A 27,729-nucleotide genomic window follows, 5' to 3' on the forward strand; every position below is an offset into this window, starting at 1 on the left:
CAGTATTCCAGACCAGCCATTGTATCTGTAATTAACAGCTACAATGTACTGTGTTCTGCTTTTGATGATTGATCTAAAAATTTATGTTAATACAAAGAAAAGATCATAATATCTTTGAATTTAACTCTATTCTGCTGCATATAGGGCCGAACTAAGCACAAAGTTTATAAAATCATTTATTGAACAATGAAGGTTTTGTTCATTTTATTGATCAAAGCTAAATGTGAAATATCCAGCCAAAATTAATTACATGACAAGCGCTTAACCTTTGAGGCAAGTTTGCCCGACAGGGATGCTTTATGATTGATTATTGATCTTACTTTCCTGACTAGTCAATCCCATTAATTTGTCCTTGTTTGTTCATGCAGTACTCCAGCAATTCCCCAATCACTCAGCTTGTTTGCAATGAAAGTTTTGCAGAATCCTCATTGTCTGCAGCACTGCAATCAAATAAATTGTACAATTTAACTTTGCAGATGAGTCTCAGCTTGATAAATTAATGAAATGCCTGAAGTGTCAAGTTCATTTTTGTCAATCAAAGTATTGACAGTGTGTTTCACTTTATATATAGAAAGGTCAATTGCACTGCAGTAATGTTGGAAGTTTAGAGACCAGAAGTATGGGCTAGGGAATGGTTTGGACACTGCTCATTGACCAACAGATTTTAATATTCAGTATTAATCTAAAGCCACTCACTAAAGCCATACTATTGATCGTCTGTGTTCAATACTGAGGATTTTGCAGTGTTTTTGAAGGAGATTAATGAATTGGGTCCCCTTTAATGTTGGCAAATCAAATTAGTATGAATACTGCATCATAGATTCTCAATTCTATATATCTGAAGAGGAGTTTCAGCTCAGTGTCAACTCTTTGTATAAAGGTTTGTGTATATCTCAGTGTTGGCTCATATGTAATATTCAGCATCAGACTTCAGAAAGTTTAGGATTCCAATTTTAGTTTCAGGCGTTTGATTTTAAAAAAAAGTCAATATTATTAAATTTTGTTTAAAATGATCAAATTTAACCAAAAACATATTGTGTCAATAACTATATTCCACATTCATTTTGAAACGCAAACAAAACTCTATAATTTTTGTGTATCTCTTCAAGTGTATAGCAGCTTTTGATATGGCTCTTAAAACTAATCAGGCTGCCAGTATCAACAGAAATGGATGACCATACATGTTCTGCCATTAGCTTGCAGAGATCAGGGTGTGCTGAATGATGGTTCTTGTTGATCTGTTGAGTAGACTAGATTCCTTACAGTGTAGAAACAGGCCCTTCAGCCCAACAAGTCCACACCGATCCTTCAAAGAGTAACCCAGACCCATTTCCCTCTGACTAATGCACGTAACACTATGGGCAATTTAGAACGGCCAATCCACTCAGCCTGCACATCGTTGGATTGTGAGAGGAAACCAGAGCAAACCCACGCAGACACGGGGAGAATGTGCAAACTCCACACAGACAGTCGCCTGAGCTGGAATCAAACCTGGGTTCCTGGCGCTGTGAGGCAGGAGTGCTAACCACTGAGCCACCATGCCACCCCTAAGTTGAATTGTCATCCAAAACTTAAGCTTTGCTCCGTGCTGAATTAGTTAATTTCTGCCATAGGAGTGGTAGGCGCACTGCAAATAAATGGCTGTAGCCCTAGGTTTGGGAGGAGGCATAGCCCCTGCTAAGAGTCCATCCACAATGTAGTTCAATCCCATTGTTTAGCAATGTTAATACATGATAATTTCCCAAAAGATTCAACAAAGTAAGGTGAGAAAGAAAATTCAGAGAACAAAGGAAAGAGAATTCTCATAATCAAATGTAAACTTTCAATTTGATAAACATGTACAGAACTTATGCTCCAGAATGTTTGCCCTTTAAGAAGATAGAATTTTAAAAAATATTTGCATTGATTTCACTACTGCTTCTAAAGGTTCAAGGATGATTCTGTGATTCAAGGTTACCAGTCACAAATGGAGATCACACAGAATATTTCTTAATGACCAGCAAACAAATTTCATTTGCAAATTCATTAAGGTTAATGCATTTCCCAAAGGGTGGCACAGTGACTCAGTGGCTAGCACTGCTGCCTCACAGCACCAGGGACCCAGGTTCAATTCCAGCCTCGGGCAACTATCTGTGTAGAGTTTGCACATTCTCCCTGTGTCTGTGTGGGTTTGCTATGGTTTTCTCCCACAATCCAAAGATGTGCAGGTTAGGTGAATTGTCAATACCAAATTGCCCATAGTGTTCAGGTATGTGTAGGTTAGGTGCATTAGTCAAGGGTAAATTCAGGATAGGGAAATAGGTCTGGGTGGGTTAGTCTTTGGAGGGTTAGCATGGACTTATTGGGCCAAAGGTCCTGTTTCCACACTGTAGGGATTCTAATTGTAATATCATTCTGACAAGCTGGGTGGATGGACGGCATAGTCATTTCTGTATTGTCACCCAAATATCAACATTCCGAAATGTTTAGTTCAGTCTCATAATACCTAAATTTGCTACAGATAAAAATAAGAACAACCACCCTATTTTGAGGAGCTATGTGTATAGCTGAAAATGTGTTGCTGAAAAAGCGCAGCAGGTCAGGCAGCATCCAAGGAGCAGGAGAATCGACGTTTCGGGCATGAGCTCTTCTTCAGGAGAACCGTCCTCACTTTCTCCTAGAGCTATGTGTATAGTCAGGCAAATGTTCACAGATTTTGTGCTTTATGCCGATTTGTGATTTTTCGAGCCAAATGAATTAAATTATGCAGAATTAAAATTGGTTTGAGATAACCCTGATTCAATATGTCTTATGAGTTTCAAACACTGCACTAAGAAAGATAGAATGTAAGTGTCATTTCATTTACTATTGACAATATCATGAAGTGTTATTAGGATTCTGTCCAAAGTATTTTATTTTCTGAAGGATGCAGTAGATTTGCAAAACTAACCAGAAGTGCTGAGACTATACAATTGGTTCTTTAGTCTTCAAAAAGAGAAAAATGTGTTGCATCTTTTGTCTAAGGAAAAAAACTGAACTTATTAAATTGTTGAAGCATCTAGGATCAGCATGATGTTTAAGATTATGCCATATTCAGGGACTCCTTGGGTGAAATTTACATGAAAATAAACTTTTCCTGAAACTCACAGGACCTGGAGACTATTGCCCCTTAATCGTAGTTGAAATGTATCTTCTTTATTCTGGATAAGTAGTGCTGGAAGAGCATAGCAGTTCAGGTAGCATCCAAGGAGCAGTAAAATCGACGTTCCTCGGATGCTGCCTGAACTGCTGTGCTCTTCCAGCACCACTAATCCAGAATCTGGTTTCCAGCATCTGCAGTCATTGTTTTTACCTTGTATCTTCTTTATGTCCTTTCAACTTAAGTCAATGCTTGATAAACTGAGCTTCAAATTCTTTTTAGTCTTACCTTTACCAATTCTCTCCCACTTTTCCAGTCTATTCCCTCTGCTTTCTTAGTAGATATAGGGGCCATTTGACTCAATGGGCTCGAAATGAATTGATTGATGGTTTGGTTTCATTTAGAATAATGTTTGGATATTTATTTGGTTAATGTGTAGGCTTCTCTATGCGTTAGGAGTGTTTCCCTTCTAACATTGAGTGACACAGGTCAGATCCCAGTGTATTTCTTCAAGACTCTTTTATTTACCCAGAACACAGTGTACTGCTGATGTCCTACTTGACTGCTTTATTTGGTTGTGCCAGGTCCATACAGAGCATGAGCTCACCATTCAACTTAGGAACTGTCACAAGCCATGTTTGACTCAGTGATGTGTGGTATAACACCTCTATGATGTATCCAGCTGCATTTCTTTCTAACCTTGTCCAGCAATGGGTGTGATATCTTTCTTGGAACGTATAGACATATGGACTTAGCATTTTGAAGGAATGCAATATCTTAACTTCTGAGCTTGCCACGGCTCTCAACAAAAAGTGAGAAATCTCAGCTGAAATCTGTTCATTGTCTAGCTGTACAACTTTACCTACTTGCTTCAGAAAACCCAGTTGTGGATGTGCACTTCTGCTTAATTAAAATATTCTTTGGTTCTGGAAAATATGTGCTCTTTGGGGGGGGGGTTTAAACTAACTCTGCAGGGGCATGGGAACCTAGACTGTAGCTTTAGGGTGCAGGACCTGGAGTGTAGGGAGGTTAGGAACATGGCATCAATCTCAAAGGAGGGTACCTGTAAACAGGAAAGTTGCTTGAAGTGTGTATACTTCAATGCAAGAAGTATATGAAATAAAGTAGGTGAACTTGCAGCGTGGGTTGGTACCTGGGATTTCGATGTTGTGGCTATTACGGAGACATGGGTAGAACAGGGACAGGATTGGGCTGTTGCAGGTTCCAGGGTTTAAGTATTTTAGTAGGGTCAGAGGTGGGGGTAAAAGAGGGGGAGGTGTGGCATTGCTTGTCAAAGATAGTATTACAGCGGTGGAAAGGACGATGGATGAAGACTCGCCATCTGAGGTAGTTTGGGCTGAGGTTAGGAATAGGAAAGGTGAGGTCACCCTGTTAGGAGTTTTCTACAGGCCTCCTAATAGTCCTAGAGACGTAGAAGAAAGGATTGCGAGGATGATTCAGGAGAAGAGTGAAAGTAATAGAGTGGTTGTTATGGGGGACTTTAACTTTCCAGATATTGACTGGGAAAGCTATAGCTCGAGTTCGTTAGATGGGTCGGTTTTTGTCCAATGTGTGCAGGAGGGTTTCCTGACACAATATGTAGACAGGCCAACAAGAGGTGAGGCCATACTGGATTTGGTTCTGGGTAACGAACCAGGCCAGGTGTTAGAATTGGAGGTAGGTGAGCACTTTGGGGACAGTGACCACAATTCGGTGACTTTTACTCTAGTGATGGAGAGGGATAAGTGTGCACTGCAGGGCAAGAGTTATAGATGGGGGCAGGGAAATTATGATGCGGTGAGGCACGACTTAGGATGTGTGGCTTCGAAAAGTAGGCTTCAAGGGAAGGGTGCAATTGATATGTGGAGCTTGTTCAAGGAGCAACTATTGAGTGTCCTTGATAAGTATGTACCTGTCAGGCAGGGAGAAAAGGGTCGTGTGAGGGAGCCATGGTTTAATAAGGAATTGGAATCCCTTGTTAAAGGGAAGAGGGCGGCCTATGTAAAGATGAGGCGTGAAGGTTCAATTGGGGCGATTGAGAGTTATAAGGTAGCCAGGAAGGATCTGAAGAGAGAGCTAAGAGCAGCAAGGAGGGGACATGAAAAGTCCTTAGTTGGTAGGATTAGGGAAAACCCGAAGGCTTTCTACAGGTATGTCAGGAATAATAGAATGACTAGGGTAGGAATAGGTCCAGTCAAGGATTGTAGTGGGAAGTTGCGTGTGGAGGCTGAGGAGATTGGGGAGACACTGAATGAATACTTTTCATCAGTATTCACTCAGGAACAAGACATTGTTGCCAATGTGAATACTGAGTCACAATTAATTAGAATGGATGGCTTTGAGGTATGTAGGGAAGAGGTGTTGGAAATTCTGGAAAGGATGAAAATAGATAAGTCCCCTGGGCCTGATGGCATTTATCCTAGGATTCTCTGGGAAGCAAGGGAGGAGATTGCAGAGCCATTGGCCTTGATTTTTATGTCCTCATTGTCTACAGGAATAGTGCCAGAAGACTGGAGGATAGCAAATGTGGTTCCCTTGTTCAAGAAGGGGAGTAGGGATAACCCTAGTAACTATAGGCCAGTGAGTCTCACTTCTGTTGTGGGCAAAGTCTTAGAGAGAATTGTAAGGGATAGGATTTATGAACATCTGGATAGGAATAATGTGATCAAGGATAGTCAGCATGGTTTTGTGAAGGGCAGGTTGTGCCTCACAAACCTTATTGAATTCTTTGAGAAGGTGACTAAGGAGGTAGACAAGGGTAAATCAGTAGATGTGGTGTATATGGATTTTAGTAAGGCGTTTGATAAGGTTCCCCATGGTAGGCTACTGCAAAAATATGGAGGTATGGCATTGAGGGTGAGTTGGAGGTTTGGAGTAGGAATTGGCTGGCTGGAAGAAGACAGAGGGTAGTAGTTGATGGTAAAGGTTCATCTTGGAGTGCAGTTACTAGCGGTGTTCCGCAAGGATCTGTTTTGGGACCATTGCTGTTTGTCATTTTTATAAATGACCTGGAGGAGGGGCTAGAAGGTTGGGTGAGCAAGTTTGCGGATGATATGAAGGTCGGTGGAGTTGTTGACAGTGAGGAAGGATGTGTCAGGTTACAGCGGGATATAGATAAGCTGCAGAGCTGGGCAGAAAGGTGGCAAATGGAGTTCAATGTAGCTAAGTGTGAGGTGGTTCACTTTGGTAAGAGTAACAAAAAGATGGGGTACTGGGCTAATGGTCGGATACTTGGTAGTGTGGATGAGCAGAGGGATCTTGGTGTCCATGTACACATATCTCTGAAAGTTGCCACCTAGGTAAATAGTGCGGTGAAGAAGGCATATGGCGTACTGGCTTTTATTGGGAGAGGAATTGATTTCCGGAGTCCTGAGGTCATGTTGCAGTTGTATAAGACTCTGGTGCGGCCGCATCTGGAGTATTGTGTGCAGTTTTGGTCGCCATACTATAGGAAGGATGTAGAGGCACTGGAACGGGTGCAGAGGAGGTTTACCAGGATGTTGCCTGGTATGGTAGGAAGATCGTATGAGGAAAGGCTGAGGCACTTGGTGCTGTTTTCATTGGAGAGAAGAAGGTTTAGAGGTGACATGATAGAGGTGTACAAGATGATTAGGGGTTTAGATAGGGTTGGCCATGAGAACCTTTTTCCACGTATGGAGTCAGCTATTATGAGGGGGCATAGCTTTAAATTAAGGGTGTGGTAGGTATAGGACAGATGTTAGGGGTAGATTCTTTACTCAGCGAGTCGTGAGTTCATGGAATGCCCTGCCAGTAGCAGTGGTGGACTCTCCGTCTTTATGGGCATTTAAACGGGCATTGGATAGGCATATGGAGGATAGTGGGCTAGTGTAGGTTAGGTGGGCTTGGATCGGCGCTGTATTTTTCTATGTTCTATGTTCTATATAGAGGGTCATATTAACCTCTCATCCCTTGTTATTATGTGTTATCTGACTTTTATACCTGGGGATCTGTGCTACATGGGTTTTGCAATTTAATTCTTAATGGCTGGATACCTACAACTTTCACACTTGTAATTCTGGCTCCTGTATCAAGTTTGAACTCTGGTTTGAAAAAAAAAAGTGACTTTAAAGTAATGGACCAACTTTTTTTGTTTTTATTCTTTTACTTCTAGAAAATTTGCATTCTTGTTTCTTTCCTTATTCCCAATTTCCTGGAGTTTCTGCTTTTCAGAAACATTCTCTTGTTTTTGTTTTCCCTTTGTGTACATATTTGGAATTGTTGAAATGTTAGAAGGTTCTTATTTTTCACCGTGTACCCTGTGATGGGCAATTTTTCTTTCTATAATGCTTCTTAGCTCCACACATGAGAACTTTAAATTAGCTGTTGCAGGGTTTCCTCTTCTTTCCTATATTTAGGGGGGCTTTTGAACATTGAGGTGCTGCATTTGGACCTGCTCAACACACAGACTTACCTGACGCCTCAATATTGCAATGGATTATCACTCAATGTTTTCCCTACGTTTGATCTGTCCAGCATATTGATACATGTGTTTGAGCATTCTGCATCACCTGATTCAAAGACTTGCGGACCCTAATAATGATACAGTTCCAAATAAACTGGACTTTCTCACTTAAGAGAAAGTGAGGACTACAGATGCTGGAGATGAGAATCGAACAGTGTGATGCTGGGAAAGCACAGCTGGTCAGACAGCAACTGAGGAGCAGGAGGATTAATGTTTTGGGCATACGCCCTTCATGTTTACACAAACTAGCTTACCTATACCATAGAACATAGAACATAGAACATTACAGCGCAGTACAGGCCCTTTGGCCCTTGATGTTGTGCCAGCCTGTGAAACCAATCTGAAGCCCATTTAACGTACATAAATCCATTCTCATCCAAATGTTTATTCAATGACCATTTAAATGCCCTTAAAGTTGACAAGACTACTACTCTTGCAGGCAGTGCATTTCACACCCTGACTATTCCCTGAGTAAAGAAACTACTTCTGACATCTATCGTATATCTTTCATCCCTCAATCTAAAGCTATGTCCCCTTGTGTTAGCCATCGCCATCCGAGGAAAAAGGCTTTCACTGTCCACCCTATCTAACCCTCTGATTATCTATATACATATCAATTAAGTCACCTCTCAACCTTCTTCTCACGAAGGAAAACAGCATCAAGTCCATCAGCCTTTCCTCATCAGCTCTTCCCTCCATATCAGGCAACATCCTAGTATATCTCCTCTGAACATTTTCCAAAGCTTCCACATCCTTCCTATAATGCGCTGACCAGAATTGTATGCAATACTCCAAGTGTGACCACACCAGAGTTTTGTATAGCTGCAGCATGACCTTATGGTTCCCAAACTCAATCCCTCTACCAATAAAAGCTAACACAGTGTATGCCTTCTTAACAACTTTTTTCAACCTGGGTGGTAACTGTCAAGGATTCATGTATCTGGACACTGAGATCTCTCTGCTCATCGACACTACCAAGAATTAGCCCAGTACTCTGCATTCCTGTTATTCCTTCCAAAGTGAATTACCTCACACTTTTCCGCATTAAACTCCATTTTCCACCTCTCAGCCAAGCTCTACAGCTTATCTATATCCCTCTGTAACCTACAACATCCTTCATCACTATCCACAAATCTACCGACCTCAGTGTCACCTGCAAGTTTACTAACCCATCCTTCTATGCCCTCATCCACGTCATTTATAAAAATGACAAACAGCAGTGGACCCAAAATAGATCCTTCCGGTACCCCACTAGTAACTGCATTCCAGGATGAATATTTTCAATCAACCACCGCCCTCTGTCTTCTTTCAGCTAGCCAATTTCTGATCAAAACTGCTAAATCACACTCAATCCCATGACTCCATATTTTGTGCAATAGACTATCGTTGGAAATGTTATCAAATGCCTTACTGAAATCTATATACACTACATCAATCGCTTTACCCTCATCCACTTATTTGGTCACTTTCTCAAATAACTCAATAAGTTTGTAAGGCACCACCTACCCTTCACAAAACCATGTTGATTATCCATAATCAACTTATTCCTTTCTAGATGATTATAAATCCTATCTCTTAGAACCAGTTGCAAGGAAGAATTTGATCATTTCTCCTGCCTTATTTGGGATCTCTAACTGTGGGTTTCCTCTGGGTGCCCCGGTTTCTCCTCACAGTCCAAAAATGTGCAGGTTAGGTGGATTGGCCATGCTAAATTGCCCGTAGTGTGAGGTGAAGGGGTAAATGTAGGGGAATGGGTCTGGGTGGGTTACATTTTGGCGGGTCGGTGTGGACTTGTTGGGCCGAATGGCCTGTTTCCACACTGTAAGTAAGTAATCTAATCTAAAAAAGTAAGTAAGCAAAGTAATCTAATTTAGTCTTGGGATTCTGTTTTGGGCTGAAGTATGTACTGAATACTCCGCAGGGATCTGTTCTACCTCCTGTCCATTGAAGGCATTTTCAGCAATGCAGCCCACTGAACACAAGAATATATTAACCTGGAAAAAACTAACTTCAGCTATTTGATGTCTGCGGAATAGCTTTGCCCTCAACAACCAATGCTCAAATCTTTCAGTATCATTCAAAGTTTGTGCGAAGATTTGTAGCTCGGGTGCTCGTTGTTGTGGTTCTGTTCGCCGAGCTGGAAGTTTTTGTTGCAAACGTTTCGTCCCCTGGCTAGGCGACATCATCAGTGCTTGGGAGCCTCCTGCGAAGCGCTTCTTTAATGTTTCCTCCGGTGTTTATAGTGGTCATTAAACGGGGTTTTCAAATGGCTGTGGAAAGCCAGCAATGAATTGTCATCACTCTCGGTTCTCACTATGCCTTTCATTGAAGTAAATATTGTGGTTCTTCCCTTGGAAAGGTTATCTACAGATTGCTCCCCTTGAGTTTTTTCACAATGGCACCAGTTTGCTAGGTTAGTGCTATTAAATGTGTTACCATTGCAGAATCACAGAAATTATTACCGTTTAGAAAGAGGTCCATTGTGCCCTCACCAGGTCGATTATCTAGTGCCAGTCACCTGCTTTTTCCCTATATCCCTCCATACAATTACGATTCAAAGAAAAATTGACTGCTTGAATGCCTCAAATGAACTTGCCTACTCTTCCAGGCAGTGCATTCTATACCCCTACAACCTGCTGTGTGAAAGGACTTTTATTCTTACACCACCCTTGCTGCATTTGCACATCACTTCAAATCTACACTTTTTAATTCTTGTTCTTTTACAAGTGGAAATTGCTTCACAATATCTACCCTGTCCCAGCCATGCATGACACTCATGATTTTGAAAACCCTTAATCAGATCTCTTCTCACATTTCTTCTCTCTGAGGAAAACAGTCATAACTTCTGAAAACTATTCTTATAACTGAAGTTTCTCAGATCTGGAACTATTTGAATAAATTGCATCTGCACTCTGTCCAATGCAATCACAACTTTCCTATATGTGGTAGTCATAACTGTACACAACAGCCCAGCTGATATCTTCCACAAGTTCAATATTACCTCCTTGTTCTAGCACTCTATGCACCTATTAGTAAAGCTGAGAATACTCTATGCTTTATTTACTACTCTTTCCACCTGTCCTGCCACCTTCAATGCTACAATGTTTTGTGGATTGTCCAACGTATGTTTGGATATCACTTTGGGTACTTTGTAGACACTGTAGAACTAAGGTCTGACTCCATTAGGTTCTTCAAAACTCCTTTATTTACACAATTGCAAGACCTATACCTTTGATAAGTAGGCAAAAGTGAGGGCTGCAGATGCTGAAGGGCTTTTGGTCGAAATGTGGATTTTTCTGCTCCTCGGATGCTGCCTAACCTGCTGTGCTTTTCCAGCACCACTCTAGATAAGTACACTATGGACAGACTGTCATGTTACCAAACATATTACTATCTCATTACTGTACATTTACATCCACATAATGCTTTAACATCTTCTTGGCCTTAAAGAGAACATCAGTTGCATGTCTCCACTATGTCGTCAAGCACTTACATCTTTTAATCTTTTCTATTGTCAGTACATTTCTTCTCATTCCTCCTATTCTGCTAGATGTACCTGTTGAAGAAGATCCTCCTATAATTCACAACAATCAGAAAATTACTTCTTTAACACATATCTTGACATTTATACAAACAAAATACAAAGATGTTGAACATTTTATATAGAAACAGAAACTGTTGGTTTGATAGAGTAGTTCAGACAATAGCACTGGATAAACATTTCAAATCAATCTGAAATTTAATATTTATACTTAATATGAACTTTTACTTCTTCCCACCAGGAAAAAAGAACAATAAGGGAGCTTTGAATTCACATATATTCCAAAATATCCAAAAAAAAACTAATTTTCATTACTCAAAATAAGACCTGAAATTATTTATTATTCATATAGCACATCATATCCAAAGATTTACAATACAATTTTTCACAAGTATTTTGATGTGGAGGCTTTATCCGTCTTATATAACTCTTTCTATGCTCTGTCCTCTGACACTGCAGCATTTTCAAACAGCCCTACAAGTTTAGAAAACACAGTTAAATTATGCACTCTCATCCATCAAAAATTCATGTGAGTTTGTACAGAAGAAAAGTTGTAATGACAGTATTACAACATTTTTGCTTTTGGTTTGGCTGTAGGCCATAGGAAAATTTGGTTGATTGTGTAGTTAAACACGTTGTATATTGTTGCTATATCAAAGTATAAGTGAAATGTTCTGATAGCCCTTTGAAGGTATTTTATTGGAATTGATAGCGTGTCCAATTCTACTCTGGAGTTCTGTTACTTTCCTTGGTGCAACTCTGTAAAGTTTCTCATCAATTAAAGCTTCTTCCAAAGCAGTGTTCCTCAAAAATTCTGTAAACGAACTTCATCTAATTAGCTTCAGAAAAAATGTATGTTTATTTCTTTCCCTATTTTGGTTCACACTTATTCTTCTTCAGGGTGATCATTTATATGTGTTTAAATTCCAAAATAACTTTTTGATTCTGATGTCATTTCTAATCATTTGTAATACAAAAACATTGAACGTGACATTTTAGATGGTATTTAACAGAAAGCGTTTTTACACATTTTCCAGTACTTTCATTATTAGCATCTGATGTAGGAAGAAAGCAAAGTTCTAGAATTTTCTTTCATGTTTTGTCTCTTGCACTAATTTGCATTTTTAAAATATCTGCAACATAAAATGCTGTCTCATTCATCAAACTACCTTAGCCATTATTTGAATTGATTTCTTCTTGTTGAATTAAGATATCGTCTTTCATGTTCAATTACTGAGGCTGCAATCAAACAGACTGCTGAAATATATGTCTAAAATTGGAGCATATTTAAGGAAAATAACTCCTCAGTGTTTTACAGTACTGCTCAAAACCTGAAGGTGGTGCAAAAAACTTCGATCTGTCTTCCTTGAGTCAGAGCATTGAGTTATTAATAATAAAGGTGGAAATCATGTTAACCTTGTTAGGAGACAGAAAGTGAACCTCACCTAGATATACAGAATTAAAATAGCATAGTAAAAGTAAATCCCAATAAATATTCCCAATTTAAAATTTTAAAAATGGAGCAAAAGATGAGAGGTTGGAAAAACCAAACAGGTTTAAAACAGATATTAGGAAATCACAGAGACAGTGATGTATGCAATAGATTTCTCTATAAGCTGGTGGAGGCAAAAATCCTTTAATAATTTAAGAAACACTTGTACTTTATGATGGATGATATGTTGGATCTCTATGATTGGTTGTGAAGACAGCCCAAATCTCCTTGTTCATTCATGTCTTTCTTGTGTAGCCCTGGCAGAAATATGTTTCACAGAGGAACCCTCTCACATCAGGAATTGTATAACGAGTCTACCTATGATCCTCTGAGTGTAGGAAATTTCACAGAAGTCTATACTATATCAATTTTGGCACAGGTCTTATTTATTTTCAGTAATTACCTTATTATAGTAGATTTTATTGTTCAGCGCTAATAGAAACCTTAATAAGGAAAAACAAAGAGACAGTTGGGCTTTCCATGGAGTAACTGGTTCCAAATTCACCAAAACTACCTTCACCTGAACACTTCTTCAATGCTCTTCATGACCATGGAGGGAAATATATCTACATTCAGTTTGCAAATGATCTTGACTTCCAAGATTTCCTGTTAGAGCATATGAACCCTTTCAGATAGGTCATTGAGCTGCTCTCTGTCATTCCAATATTCCCAAGCAATGCCAGAACCCTGAGTTCTTCTTCTCCCTGAACTTCCCACTAACTCCTACAAATATTTTCAGCAGCAGTTGCTTCCAGGACAACATGGGTGACACATGGGTATTACAGAACTGCAACACATGACTGCATAGACAAGATGACCTTTGCCCTTTTCCATTGTTCAAACAACTTCATTAAACCCTCCACTGATAAGGGCAGACAGGCAAACAAAGGCATTGGCCTTGGGAAGATTCCCTTGATTGTATTCTGTAAATCAAAGATACCTGGGAACAGCCAACTGCTTTGTCAAACAACAAAGGCTTTCACTCCTTAGATCTGCAACATAATCTGCCACCACAGGAAAAGAAACAAACAGACCTATGCTCATTTCCCGCAGACTTCATGTCCTTATCATTTTGTACAACTTTGCAGCTCCCTGTAAATTTAAGGTCACAGGCTTAACTTTGGAATGTCAAGGACTGACCACTCTATGCCTGATCATTGACCCAGTGAGGCATGTAGTCCATCAGAACCATCATTGGGCAAACCAATAGCAAACCTCTCCTGTCTGGAGAGGCTTGTCAAATTAGTTAAGGCTTGCTGCGCACTGCAATGGGATTGTGCATCTCAAAGAATCATTGCAGCAAGATAAGAGGGAGGAACAGGACTCCCTTTCAGATAAATATAAAGTTGATAGGACTGAGAAGGACATGAATATGTGTGAGCCTTTACATGCAGCCAGGACAATGGAGGAACATGCACAGGATACCAGGGAAACTTCACTACACAAAGCCACCCTAGAGTAAAGCTCTTAAAGGACATGATACCATTGTCTTCTCTGGATGTCAACCAATTCCATTCCAACCTCTGTGCTGTGGCTATCTGAATCTGTCTAACTTGAAGGGCATACTCACTAGTGAACACTCTTTCCAAAGACACATGCTTTGTACACTAAGTCTATTTGACCAACCAATCCTGTAACATGATTATAGGGTTGTGAGTGCATCTACAATAGTTCATCTATCCCGAGTCAGTGTAATCTCTGACATTTTCCTTGACAATGCATATAAGGAAAGGCCAGCCAAACCTACATATTTAGCTCATGGTCAGGCAAGGGCAAAGTTAGACACCAATATTTAATTAAAAACTATTACAAACAAGCTACATAACTTCCTCATTATAATAAAATTTCCTTTGTTACATTGTAACCATCAATGCATACTAACCAATGAAACTTACCAATATATATTTAGCAATCTAATTAACCTAGTCCCAAAAATACAATGATATTAATGTGAAAAAAATGAAGTCAATAAAATGCTCAATACTTACAAGTGATCAATTGATATTTTTTTAGAACACCTGTGCTAAATTTATGTTCTCATAACGTTTTAGGTTTTTGCTTGGGGCAAATATGCCTTGGCACAATCCTGATATCAATAGCTGAGGTGGAAGTAATCTAATGAACACTTTACCCCATTGATTGGAGGGCAATATTCAGTATCCCCTGGAAGCCTGAGGCCTTGGGACTCTGATCTCCTGGGAAGCATCCCCCTTTGGCACTGGGACATCCTTGGAAGCAAGGGGTCAATGACTGAGACGATGATGCACCCTGCGAATGTTCTGGAAGAAAACCTCCAATACAGTTGGCATGAGCTTGGTGTACGAGGAGAAGAGGCATCTGCAGTAAGGTCTATGTTCCTCATTCCAGCCTCGCCAATGCCATATGGATTCTATGCTCAGAATGACAGAGTGCAGGTCAGAGAGGAGGTTAGCTGTCTAAGGGACTGGTTGCCTGAGGAAGTCACTAACCTATTACAGAGGACACCATGCAGTCAAATGCTGGAAGAAGGCAGGACTCATGGCTTGCATTGATTCCTTTAAAACCAACCCAAAGCTGTGGAATCTCAGATCCCCTACTTTTTGCTGCATATCCAGCAGACATCTTATAATTATGGTCAGAGGTGCATCATCAGCATGGGTTCAGAAGAAGCCTGATCCCAGGAATCCTTAGAGTGAGAGTGACTCTAGCTATATCAATCTCCATCAACTGCTAGGACATGTGTGCAATATATTTACCAAACAGTGCTCCTGAACCGAAATGTTCTGCAATGTGAGAGTGCAATTGTACTTGTCTGGTTGTGGAAGAGATTGGTGATAGTGCATTATTTGGTGCAGCAGTGTCCCCAGAGGTGGACACTTCAGGTTCTTTCTTTAACTTTGGTTTGGCTTTGACTAAAGGCTTTGAGTGCCTTTACTAGAGAACAAAAAGAATTGCATGTAGAGTAGCACTGTTGTGTGTGCTTCACATTTCCATATGCTCCTCTTGTATGCCAGCATCCAATTAGATTAATTTTCATTCTAATGCCTGGTTACCAATCCTCACCATATGCAATCACGCAGCTGCCTTCTTCTTGTGCAATGTACCAAGCCTCTCCCTTGGTTTCTCCTGTGAGCTGTAGGTTCACTTCAGCTGTATGTGTCAAAGTTCACATTTAGTGACATATCAAATGAAAAATAATCTCCTTGTCCTTATCAATCCCAGCACATATGCTAATGCAACAGTGATACCTTTGATCTATGTTCTCACAAAATTCAAAGTCTCATACATATTAATTTCAATTTCTTGTGGTACAGATGCTGATTATGCATTCATTTATCTGGCCTCACTGCCCACTCATAAAGATGAATTGCTTACTGACTTATGTAAGACTCCTTGTTAAATATGCAACTGTACTACTTACTCTGAGGGTACAATACAGATTGTTAACTCATTTCCTGTACTGGGTCAGGCAGGAGGGTCTTACGTTGCTGCCTGTGAGAAATAACTATCTCTGGCCATCTTCTGATGACCTGAGAGTGAATCTACAGGCAGGGTATTAATAAGTATTGGGACAGACTCTGGTTAAACTCAGACATCTCCACAATACCATTTGGGGATCTTGGATGTGATTTAGGGGAGGGAAACCAGGAAATGGAAGAATAATAAGAAGGGAAGTGATGAAGAAGGTATTCTACTCTCTGAGTGAGGAAATTTCTCCTCATCTCTTTTGTAAATTGCCAAGAACTTATCCTAAGACTTTGACTGTGTTCTTCATTCCCAGCCAAACTGGAAATCAGGCAGGATTTTCCCCTCCTTTGAGTGGCATTGGCAATAGTTAGAAATTCGATATGGCAATGGCTAGAAAGAAACAAATATGGTGAGATTGAAAAGTCAGATTTCCACTGTCAAGAAAAGGATATTCTGAGTTCCGCTTAAGGTTTAAAAGCTGAGTTATGAATCTCGCTAATAAACAGCAATTATTTTAATCCAGGTATTTGAATTTCATTATTACCTCATCCCTCCTCACTTCAATACATTTTTCAATTCTCCCCACCTTCACTGAGAAACTAGACAAAGCCAATTCCCAACATGAAAGTCATAAGCAGTTTCCCAGGGGAACCAGCTCACTATTTGCTTCTTGAGGCCTACTTCAAGTTTCACTATCACCATCATATTTCCACATACTCCATGGACACTGTCCTCCTAAACATTTCATTCACAAAAGTTGGTCTCACCAAACCATCATCCACACCACATCATAGCAACTACTTTCAGAACACATCATCTCAATCCTTCAGGATCTCTTTCACTTTGTGCATACTTGGAGGCTGCCAGCTTCTCTTTTGGTTTGCATTACTTTGTCGTACATAGGCTGTTCAGTCATAACTTAAATGCTGAAAGATTCTCTGGCTTTCGTTTTAGCGCAAAGGTAGCTTGTCATGGTTCAGAGCACTGAACGGTCAAGAAGATGGGCATGCAGCTCTATAGCATTGTGCTATGTCAAAATCACATTAAGTACCATCAGCTTACACAGAAACACACATCTTCCTGAAGCAAATAACTATGCCTGAAAGCCAAAGTCCTTAGTAGATTGAAAGGGAGTTATGGTCAAACGATGTGCTGCTATACTCAGTCAAGGGCTTATCATAGATTAGCCTCAGGCAGTCAGGCATTTTGTCAGACCAGACTCTGGTGATCTGTGTCTTTGCAATCCCAGAAATGAGTCATGGTCAGTCCTGCGTGCCCAGAACTACCAGTCCAGGAATATGAGACATGTCAGATGGTTGCTGTGGAGATATCCAATCTGGGATCATGTCTATGTTCAGGAGAAAGTGAGGACTGCGGATGCTGGAAAGTCACAGTCAAAAAGTGTGACACTGGAAAAGCGCAACAGGTCAGGCAGCATCAGTCCTGTGCCCGAAACATTGACTTTCCTGCTTCTCGAATGCTGTCTGACCTATTGTGCTTCTTCTAGCACCACACTTTTTGACTTATGTCATGTTTAGTCAGGACTATCCTCCCAGGACAAGGTCAGTCCTGGATTTAGACACTAATAGCCAGGAATTTCATCACGGGATTGATCCATGCAGTCTTATTGGAAGTTTGAAGCTCAGGTCCGGGATTCACTGAACCACGTAGCTGAGAGATTAATTGTAGTGAATGCATGCAATTTGTGATAGAATGGTGGCATTTTTAGGAAAATAGGAAGGAACAGGAAGAGAAAGGAAAGGGATTTTTCACAAGTGGCAATCACCTTAGCCTCAGTATGAGATCAATGAATGGCTGATTAGGATGTGGCCATGGGGATTAAACAGAAACAGAGAGTGGGTGTGTGTGACTGAAAGGTCACAGAGACAGAAAAAGATGGCATGGTGTGTGATGTTCAGGGAGTGGTGATGCTATTATAGTGGAGAGGGACCTGAATTTAACCTCTTCAATGTTGCATTCACACTTTGGATCTGCAAAATACATCTGCATCGGTAACATATTTCAAAACTTCATGTTGAGTCATTGGTTTCTTTGTAAAGGCAAAGTTCCTAAGCCGCTTTATGTGAGACCACAACACATTGCTTCATTGTGCTTGATGCTTGTTATCGTTCTGACATTCTGCACAGATTGTCTGATCACTCATCTGAGATACAGCACCTGCTTGAAGGATTGCTTGTGTCATTGCTAAACATGAGATGATAGAATCAAAGAAGATATTAGTTACAATGTCATAACAAAGGCTAGCAAAATCAGGAACCTCCATGATTGCTGGACAGTCTTCCAGAGGGAGAGGCTGAATATCCTTGATAAAGATGAAGCAAAATAACCATATCTGAAATCTCCTGACCTTGCTGTCATTTCTACAGCTCTTGGAGAATTAGTGCAGGCACAGACTAAAAGTGTCCATCACCACTGAACAGTATCATCTGCTGAAGAATGATGTACACTCAGAAGGAATGGGTGGCCATGGCATCCTGATGGCCATTGAGATAAGAGTTCATTCCCAAGGAACAAATGGGCACCTGTGTGGCATCTCCTTACCCTCAGATGCATCCAGTACATCACTGATACTATTTTCTTGAGATTATACCAGTTTATAACTTTCTCCCATAACAAGGAGAGTAAAGCAGCCCAGGAAGTGGGATATTCCAACATCGCTAACTTCCCCACATAGGGCGCTACAGACTGTACTAACATTGCTGTGACTAATATTACAGCAGCACTCTATTATAAACCTGTAGAGTTCAACTGCCAAAGAGGGTTCCACTGCATTGCTGGAGTATGATGCTGCTTTTGCCTGATATCTCAAGGGATTAATGAGGTTAACGAGCTGAGGTTGAGTACTGCTCCTGGGTTGCAGAGAGTGAAGTGTTGATTCAATGCTACTTAAGTATGGCATCTGAATGTTAGAGACTGCAATTCCCTGCAGGTTTCAGAAATTGGTTCTCTTAAAATTCGATATTTAACATGCACACAATTAGATAATGAGCTGAGAAGAAGCCAATGACTCTTCAACTGATAAAACACAATGCTTTCTGAATGCATTCCACATTATTTTTGTATCGATGAACTTTGAGTGATCTTGATCATGAAAAGAAAAAAAAATTATAAGGCAACTTACATGACCTCAGGACATTCCTGAGCGCTTGACAGCAAAGAAAGAAATATGTGAAGAGCAGCTGCTGTTGCAATGTCAAAATGGGCTAGACAACAAAACCTGACAAATTGGAATGAGAAAAAGACCAGATCATTTGTTTTTTAGGTGTTTCTTGAAGAACAATTATTGACCAGGACACTGGAGAGAATGGAAAGAGACAATGTTTTGCACCTGTTTATTTGCAGAGTCTTTTCCGTCCTACTGAGAGGGTTGACAGGGCTTTGGTTGAGCACTGCATTTGAAAATTGTTAATTCTTCTGATGCCACTGTTATGATGCCACATGCTGTCCTTAATTGGCAGTTGTGTTGATAACATCAAACAAGAAATCAAAGAGAGAAACAAATACATTCAGAGGTATGGCTATGAAACTTTGTTATGGTGAATTTTGGATATTGTTATTTTTAATTTTTATGGAAGTTCAGAAAACTTATTTTTAACTTGGAAATTTAAAAAAAATACTTCTGAGATGGCAATTAATCTGAGAGAAAATTTAATGTCTGCAGGGTAAGGTAAATGTCTCTATAACTTGTTCAGCTGACATTTAATCAAAGCCATGTTCAATTACAAACATCATTATGAATAAAGATTTTTAAAACTATCAATGTTCAGCATCTGAAATAAAAATACAAAATTCTGGAATCCACATATATAGAATGCAATAATAGTATTTAGATCCTTCATTGTGAATAGAACACAACAATTTATCAGATTGTAGTTACTATCTAATAGTATTAAAACACTTTGGAAATAGATTGGCTAATCTCCACACAAACCCCATTCCTCAATCTTTCCATGTACCCTTTCCAAAATACATCAAAAGCAGGATCCTATATTACTGTCATTTGCAAAGATGTGGAGGAGCTGGTGTTGGACTGGGATGGACAAAGCTAAAAATCACACAACATCAGATTATACTCCAATAGGTTTATTTGGAAGCACCAGCCTTCGGAGCACTGCTCCTTCATCACGTAGCTGTGGAGCAGGACCATAAGACTCAGAAATTAGAGCGAAAGATTAGAGTGGTATGCAACTGAAATGATATATTGAACAAACCTTGATTGCTGTTAAGTCATAGAGTCATAGAGATGTACTGCACGGAAACAGACCCCTCGGTTCAACTCGTCTATGCCGACCAGATATCCAAACCTAATCTAGTCCCATTTGCCAACACTTGAACAGTCAGAATGTCAGAATGTCAACACAGATACTACTATTACACATGGGGACACCACTCACCATGTACGTGGCAGGTGCTCATGTGACTCGGCCAATGTTGTCTACCTCATACGCTGCAAACAAGGATATCCCCAGGCATGGTATATTGGCAACATCAGGCAGACACTACAACAACGGATGAAAGGACACCGCACAACAATCACCAGACAGGGGTGCCCCCACCCCGTTTTGGGGAACACTTCAGTGGTCAAAGACATTTGGTCTCAGGTCTTCAGGTGACCATCCTCCAAGGTGGGTGTTGGGATACGCAACAATGCAGATTCGCTGAGCACAGGCTGATAGCCAACTTTGATACCCATGAGGATGGCCTCAAAAGGGACCTTGGATTCATGCCACACTAAGGTGACCCCATTACACTGTATACTCTCTCACACACACACTCACACTAGCACATATACACACACATTCTTACATATTCACACACTCATGCAGACCCTCTCTTGTACACATACGGGCCCCACACGCACACTCCCAAAGGCTTATTCTCCATCACACTCTCACACACAGTTTACCAAGCATGTGCACACACTAACACACACTCTCTCACGCGCACTCGCACTTACATGCACTCACATGTAGACACACACTCTCATGCACGCACATTCACATATAAGTCTATGGAGTGAATTTACATTTGCAGAATTATATTTTCAGATACATTCTATTTTGCTCAAAAAATTGCACAATCTGCAGGCATTCAATGCAGGTAGTCAATCCATGAAATATTTTATAAATTCCACCTTGGAAATAGAACCAGTCTGAATCACGATTAGGATACAGACACACTCTAACCTCACACCTTTAATGTTTCATCTGAGCTGAGGTGTCACCGTTTATGTATAAAACTTTAAGTTATTTCGAGAATGTGACTTACAAGCACTGAAACCTGCAACCCACTCTAAAAGTTGAAAGACTTAACAGCAGTCTAGGTTTGTTCAACATATCATTTCAGTTGCATGACACTGTAATATTTCGCTCTAAACTCTGTGTCTTATGTTCCTGCTCCACAGCTACCTGATGAAGGAGCAGTGCTCTGAAAGCTAGTAGTTACAAATAAATCTGTTGGACTATAGTCTGTTGAATTTTAACTTTGTCCTTTACGAAGACAGAATGTGAAAGGAAATGCTATTGTACATCTGTCAGAGTCTGTGCTCTGTGATATGAAAATTCAACAAATTTTTCAGTTGCCTCTATTAAGATATGTTTTCGAAGTCTCTTCCTGTGAACCAAAGAAACAATAGAATCTGTGCTAAAGTGTGTAATACAAAAGAAAAAGTGTCTAAGGCAGAACTAAAGAGTCTTGTCTCCCTGATGGCATAAATTTTCAGAATCATTGGATTTTTTTTCGCTAGTGAATGAACTCACAATGTATTTATTTAATACTGATTCCTTTAGTTCGAGGTTCTGTGTCAAACCGTTGAATTGTACAGTACAAAAGGTAAAAATTTGGCCTTTTGAAAGAAATGTGCAAGTTAATCCTTTCACCCTTTCTTGACTACACAAATATAGACTTCATGAAATGCAGATGCAAATACCTCATACAAGTTCCAATGGAATCTGCTTCCATTGCACTTTAAGGTAGTATGTTCCAGATCTTATCATGGATTTGTATGAGGAAGTTTCTCTTCATTTTGTCTCTACTTCTTTTAAATGTGACCTTCATTTAGAGATTCATTTTCAATAGAAATAGTTTTAATCTAGTTGCACTATCAAAAACTATTTTAAGTTTGAATACCTCCAGTTTTTCCTTTAACTTTCACTGTTCTCCGAAGAAGAATCCCAATTTTCCCAAACTCTCAATATCCTGAATTCTCTCATTCATGGCACACATCACAATCTTGGTCTCATTCTGCTGCTAAAGAATATTTACAAAGTTTGCTGAGGTAATGGAAACATTAATTTCATGTAAGAAATGAACTACTAAGTTTTCCTCATGTCATATGCCTCAAAGACAGATCAAAATCAAAGCAACTTTACCACTGCCTGTGATGATCTCTTCTGTGTCACATTAGCATTTCATCCTTTATACTACAATATTATCCTGTTAAACATCCTCTCTGATCTCTCAAAGGTCTTTATATCTTTCCTAAAGCATATTGATTAGCACTGTAATCAATAATCAAACTGAAGCCCAACCAAAGATGTGTAAAAGAGTAAAATCCCTTCTTTTAATTTGTAATGAATGCACAAACTTTATAAAGCCAAGAATCAACAAAGCCTATTATTCCAATTACATTTGTCACTGGTGTATTGACTGTCGTCTCACAATTTTGCACACATTAATATTGTGACTAAGTTGTAAGGGAATATTTTCTGAGGTTTATACACAAACCTATCTCAACCCTACCAGTCAGAAAATTATACAACCTGTTCAAGATTTTCCACTGGCAATAGGCAAGATGCCTGGCTACTGATAAGGATTAAAAAAAAAGTACCCTATGTTGTCATTGCCGCCCAAATCCAGAAATGAGCACCACTACAAAGAGCAGTGATATTGCCAGAGCAAGCAGCATATACTTCCCACTTTTTTTAGAGGCAGTTAACAACTAATAAATACCCCACAAATCTCCAACAATTGAAAAGTCTCATCAACCTCACACTAATGCTAAATTGCAATGTGAATAGACCACACAACTAATATAGTAACTTGTTTGATGAAAGTGTGGCAAATAAATGATATGTCTGAAAAAAAACAAGTCTCTTTTCCACTCCTGTGTTCCCACCTACTGTTACATAGGATCCTTTCTCAAAACATTTACACTTATCTAAATGGGCGTAAGTGATAATGTCAAATGAAATTACTCACAACTGCTAGTTAATCAGTTTCCTGCCACATCAAGCTGTTCTCTAAATAAATCCTGCATTCAGTACATGTATGCCTCTATCCCTTTAGAATCTACACTCTGTGCTCTTGAAGCACTCATGGTTGTAATTCATCTTTAAAGGTGTACTGGGTTGGTAAATATTTCTGTGGTAAGTTTTCATTACATTCTCTGAAGGAACATTTGGATGCAGTAATAAGCTGCAGGGTAGCAGCGACTCAAGAAAAAGAATCTTTGATTTGCAGTCAAATATTTGTTGTACTAAAATGGGTTGAAATAACTCCACAGAGACCAGTATCTTGTCACCAAGTCACTCTTTATTTCCACAAGGAGAGTCCTTGACACTAGGGTGGCATGGTGGCTCAGTGGTTAGCACTGCTGCCTCACAGCACCATGGTCCCAGGTTTGATTCCAGCCTTGGGCGGCTGTCTGTGTGGAGTTTGTACATTCTTCCCGTGTCTGCATGAATTTGCTCCAGTTTCCTCCCACAGTCCAAAGATGTGCAGGTCAGGTGAATTGGTCATGCTAAAATTTCCCCTAGTGTTAGGTACATTAGTCAGAGGGAAATGGGCCTGGGTGGATTACTCTTCAGAGTGTCAGTATGGATTGGTTGGGCCGAAGGGACTGTTTCCACATTGTAGGAAATCTAATACAGCTTCCTTAGAGCCAGCTCTCAGAGTGAATAGACTTTCTGACATACCCATTTATATGTCAGCCAGGGGTTCCTGACTGGGCCACATTAAAAGCCCCAAACAGATAACTTATATTCTATGAGGTTCACTTGGCTGATCTCATTACAATCACTATATGCCTCCACATCTGAGTGTGAAGACCCAGTCCGGTTCTTCCTTTTGTGCATTTAGCACTGGGTTAGGTTCATCCAACTCTACCTCTGATATGGGCAATGTGTAATACACAGTAGCTCATCTCTAGTGCCCGGCGGGTCTCAGAAGAAAGGCAATCTCTTCCTCAGGCAGCAAAGTCTTTGAGGCTGTGACATTTGCCCTGTTCATCTCAGATTCCGAGGTAGCTTTAACATTTGATGTAGGGAGAACCCACAGGTTCTGGAAGACTATGAGGAGCCAGGCACATTTTGCTTAGCGGAGTCTTGTGTCCACCATTGGCATTACAATGCTGTTTCACCTGTTCCCTGGAAGTCTGGCATGATCAGATTTTACCTGGTCTGGGGTCTTTTCCCCATTAGCAACTCTGCTGGAGTTATCCCTTTAGTTGTATGAGGGGTTGTCCTATAATCAAATAGGAACTGGGACAGTTAGGTATCTAGTGAAGCTATGGGCTGTTTCTTTAAAACTGCCTTCAAAGTTTGGGCTGTTCTTTCTGCCATTGAATGATGGAAGGTATAAACCTGTCTTTATAAGGTGAGTATCATTTGATTTTAGGAAGTATTCAAATTCTTTGCTAGTAAACGAGAGCCTGTTATACGTGACCAACACTTCCATGTATTGCATGCAATTTTTCTGTTGTTGTCCCCGGATTTGAAGAATGGACCCTATTAACATTCAATGGTTTTGAGTAGACGTTCATAAGAACATTGAGCCCATGAAAGGACTTGCATTCTTGACATGTACCTGAGTCCACTGTTTATCTGACCATTCCCATGTATGTGGGGAACTATTGGTGGTAAGTTTTGTCCTTGTTGGCACTCTGGGCACTGTCCCATCAACATGGCTACATCTGCATTCAATCCCGGCCACCAAACATAACTTATTCATTATAGAAGTTGCTAACATCTTCATTTTGGTAACCTCTGGATGACTCTTGTGGAGTTCAGCAACTATCTGGTGACAACCTTTGCTCAGGATAATCACTCTTGCTCCCCATAATGATGTACTGTTCCTCTGCTGTGATCTGATCTCTCTAGATCCAGAAAGGTTTCAATTTTGGTTGAGACAGCTCAATGGTTTCCCCCATAACCACCAGTTTTGCCAGGACCAGATCTTTCTACATCCAAAACCTGATATTGTTAGCTGTGATTGTAAGTTAATCCAGAAAATTTAAAACCATTACGGACTCTTCCAGTGCTGGTACCATCGGTGGTGTGTAGGGATTCTGGTTTGCAATCAGTGATTTGCTGATTTTTAGGTGTTTTGAAACATCCCCACATCCATGGTTCTGATATTGGATTTATTTAGGAATATGAAATGAAGAAGGCAGTAAACAGGTGTTTCAGGGCAAAAATAAAACTCTTAATTTATTAAAAGGTAAGTATGATACAATAAATAAAAGTGAATTCAATCATTAAAAATTATACAGAGGACACTAATTAAATACACTATTAAATCAAACATAGATTAAACTCTACTAGAACCTAAACAACAGTCTTAATCACAGGCACTATAATCAGGCTTTCTACCCTTGGGGTTCCCTGCAATGTCACCACCCACCTTCCCCTCTCTGCTAGCTAGGTTGGAAACTTTGGGGACATTTAAGCTCACCACTGGGGAAAAATTCACAATTTTGAAATACAGCTGATTCTTCCCGCTTTCCGTATCTTGTGCCTCAATGAAGACGGGCAATGTAGGCTTTTAGTCTGGGTTGAGTCTGCTGATTCGGTAGGATGTATGTTGGATTTATCGAGTGAGTACTTGGTTTTCCTCACTTTCTGGTGGTGTTGTGGGCTGGTAGAAGGATGTGTAGGAGGACTTGTGGTGTTGGTGGTTTTAGGAGGTTGGCGGTACTTAGATCTGTTGGTTGTGGTTAGTTGCTATTGATTCCCTTGGTGTGGAACAGGCCTGGGATGGTAGGTTTCTGAAATGCTGTCAGAATCCGTCTTCTGGCGATAGCACTCGGAAATAATTCGCTGTTGGAACTCTTCTTCCGGGGATCATTATTTGGAATGCCTCCTGAGGCATAACTGCTGGGGATCACTGTCAAGGAATTAACTGTTTGGGATCTGTCTTCTTGAGATAACTGTAAGGATAGCTCTTGGGCCGGTTGCACCTTCAAGTGAAATTGGGGTCTACAATTATACTAATTGCTGGCCTCTTATCTTCATGCCAAATCTACTGCATTGGGCAACCTATGAGCTAATACCACTCTGATGCTGTATAGGAAGGCATTACATGTTGAAAACTGATCTCAGTTGGGATCATGGTGTGCCAACACATCAGAGGATGATAGCTGTTTCTTTACTTCCCTGAAAGCGGTGGCTTGGCTACATGACAGTTGAAGAGCTGGTGTATGGAAGTATGTTTGGATCATTGGAATCTCTTCTGGGGTAGAAGTGACCTGTACAAGAAGTGTTTATTGTACCTGAATTGGAAGGGGACTAATATACTGGAAGGGAGATTTGCTAGAGCTGCTCAGGAGGATTTAAACTAGTATGGTGACGGGGCTCCAGGGAGATAGAGAGGAAACATCAATCTGAAACTGGTACAGTTGGAAAAGGGAGCGAGTCAAACAATCAGGGCAGGAAGGGACAAAGCAGAGAAGAAGGTGGGACTGATAAATTAATTTGCATTTACTTCAATGCAAGAGGCCTAACAGGGAAGGCAGATGAATTCAGAGCATGGTTAGGAAAATGGGACTGGGATATCATAGCAATTACAGAAAAATGGCTCAAGGATGGGCAGGACTGGCAGCTTAATGTTCCAGGATACTAATGCGATAGGAAGGATAGAAGTGGGGGGGCAAGAGAGGAGGGGGAATGGAGTTTTTGATAAGAGATAGCATTACTGCTATACTTAAGGAGGATATTCCAAGGAATACACCCAGGGAAGTTATTTGGGTGGAACTGAGAAATAAGAAAGGGATGTTCACCTTACTGGGATTGTACTATCGACATCCTAATAGTCAGCAGGAAATTGAGAAACAGATTTGTAAGGAGATTTCAGTTATTTGTAAAAATAATAGGGTGCTTATGGTAGTGGATTTTAAATTCCCAAACATAGACTGGGTCTGCCATAGTGTTAATGATTTCGATGGAGAGGAACTTGTATTCAGCAAGAACTGTTAAAGGCTGATTGGGAGCAGATGTTCACAGGTAAAGGGACAGCTAGAAAATGGGAAGCCTTCAAAAATGAGGTATCGAGAGTCCAGAGACACTACATTCCTGTTAAGGTGAAAGAAAAGACTGGTAGGTGTAGGGAATGCTGGCTGACTAGAGCAATTGAGGTTTTGGTTAAGAAAAAGAAGGAAGCATATGTCAGGTATAGATAGGATAGATCGGGTGAATCCTTAGAAGAGTGTAAAGGCAATAGGAGTATACTTAAGCAGAAAATCAGGAGAGCAAAAAGGGGACATGGAATAGCTTTGGAAATAGAGATAAGGAGAATCCATTTTTTTTTAATAAATACATTAAGGACAAAGGGTAACTGGGGACAGAATAGGGCCCCTCAAAAGGTCAGCAAGGCGACCTTTGTGTGGAGTTGCAGGAGATTGGGGAGATACG

The 27,729-nt window shown here is 40.3% G+C and overlaps 1 long non-coding RNA gene across 1 annotated transcript in view; it reads right to left on the reverse strand.

The window, feature by feature from the left end:
- Positions 1-385: 385 nt before the first annotated feature.
- LOC148149745 (uncharacterized) overlaps positions 386-27,729 on the reverse strand; it is a 77,850-nt gene continuing 50,506 nt past the window's right edge. The window contains exons 3-4 of the long non-coding RNA XR_015757346.1: positions 11,095-11,175; positions 386-440 (exon numbers count right to left, since the gene is read on the reverse strand). This is a non-coding gene — a long non-coding RNA (uncharacterized LOC148149745). The remainder of the gene's footprint in view (positions 441-11,094; positions 11,176-27,729) is intronic.

This window comes from Chiloscyllium plagiosum, unplaced genomic scaffold (assembly GCF_037043375.1).
Source record: "Chiloscyllium plagiosum isolate Xiang-an unplaced genomic scaffold, Cpla_swu_hap1 HiC_scaffold_6, whole genome shotgun sequence".
In the NCBI taxonomy this organism is placed as follows: Eukaryota; Metazoa; Chordata; class Chondrichthyes; order Orectolobiformes; family Hemiscylliidae; genus Chiloscyllium; species Chiloscyllium plagiosum.